Source organism: Poecilia latipinna, unplaced genomic scaffold, assembly GCF_001443285.1.
Source record: "Poecilia latipinna isolate Pla-1442-1.1 unplaced genomic scaffold, P_latipinna-1.0 Scaffold755, whole genome shotgun sequence".
NCBI classification, from domain to species: Eukaryota; Metazoa; Chordata; class Actinopteri; order Cyprinodontiformes; family Poeciliidae; genus Poecilia; species Poecilia latipinna.
The window spans coordinates 12122-13894 of record NW_015113371.1 but is presented as its reverse complement, the minus strand read 5'-3'; positions in this window follow the sequence as shown (position 1 = coordinate 13894).

The window sequence follows — 1773 nt, the reverse complement described above, 5'->3', positions numbered from 1 at the left end:
AATCATATTTAATGCCATTCAAAATTAATGTTACAGTTCAGACAGTAGGAGTGAACACTGTCCAAGGTGCTGAAAGCAAAAGCTCACACACTTCAACAACCATAAAAAAAAAAAAAAAAACTAAAGATTAGGGATTTGGCTGCATTAATGCTGATTGATCAATTACAAAGATTTTAACCAACTTAATTTTTTAAAACAAAATTACTGCTATTATTTGTTTATTTATTTATTTTAATTTACATGCAAAGGTTCCTGCCGGAATCTTTGAATTTTTTTTTCAAAGAAGTTACATGAATGTTCAGGTATGAAAACACTCTGCAGCAATCTAATGGTTGAGCAACTTCAATAACAGATTAAAAACAATATTTGTAGTTGAGCTTATATGTCCCATTTATTCAATAATTTAGCAGCAAAACAGGCTTCTGAATTGAGGACGTCGTTTATTTTGTTGATCTGTGGTTTTTGATTAAAATGTGATTAATTAATTACACACCCTGCAATTAACTCGATTAAAAGTCTCACAGCTACTAAAATTATAACCAATATTGATCATTTACAAACTAATATGCTTAATTATGGCAGCTTATATTTAACAGCTCCATAATTCGTCTTCGTAGTGTACATGAGGTTAAGGTTTTTCGTAGTCTCTCTTTAGAAAGCGAGTCTAAACTTAGAGGGAAATAATGTGAACAGAAAAATAACAATCCAGTTTTATTTTTCTGCAGTTTTGAAGCATTCACTGGCAAAGAAGAATCCTTTACAGAAACATACCTTTAAGACATTTTTTATGAGACTTGCTGAAAGTATTGCACTCTGGGGTGAAGACGGCAGCGTGTTGTGTTAAATAGACAACACAACACGGAAAAGAATCTGAATTAAACCCTTTGCTGTGAAGTATTCATTTATTTATCAAGGCTACCAAGGATGTGTCTTAAACTTGCCGAGTTATATTACAGGCCCCGACAACAGATTATTTTTAGACATTTTGCTATTGGTCACTGCTTTCAGGAAGAACACAGTTCACTACCCCTAAATTAGATCAGAAATTCAGTCAAAAAGGCAGGAAAGTTGAGTTTTTTTTTGTCTTTTTGTTACCCGATGGATTGTTTTGTTTAATAAAAGCTAATTCTGCAGATTACAACCCGCCAAGGACGAAGCTCCTCCTCTGAGCTGCAGTTTCCAAGCGTCAGCCTCACAGAGCAGCCCTCATCTACAGCTCCCAAATCAGCTCCTTCAAACTAGCGGCAGCAATTAGCAAATGCCAGAGGAAACCGGTTATCTGCTGTGCTCATGATACGAGCTACTTCTCAGTGAAACGCTGGTAAAGAAGCTACACGTTAGCATGCTTAGCTGAGCGTCACTGTGTGCTTAAAGGTGAGGCTTACTGTGCAGCACTGGTCCAACCACATGTTGCGACGGCAGTTAAGATGCTTACAGGAGTCCAGCTTTTACAGTACTCGCACGCTTTTCTGCCTTTTTTTATTTCACAATATGTCTAAGAAGTAAAAGTCTTTATCAGAAGCTTTGGTAAAGCTGCTGCGAATGAGTCGCCTGCTTACATCCTCCTCGGTAAGAGCAGATTTGCATAAAATAGAATAATAATAATGAAAAAAACAAAACAGAGAGAGAGAAGGAAAGGTGGAGCTGACGTTTCTACAAGGAGTTGGGCTTGGGTTTCAAAACTACAGATGCCACTGACCAGTCAGGACGAACCCCCCCCCCCACCCCCAACCCAACCAGCCATAGGGAAAACAAATCACATCGTCACACGCA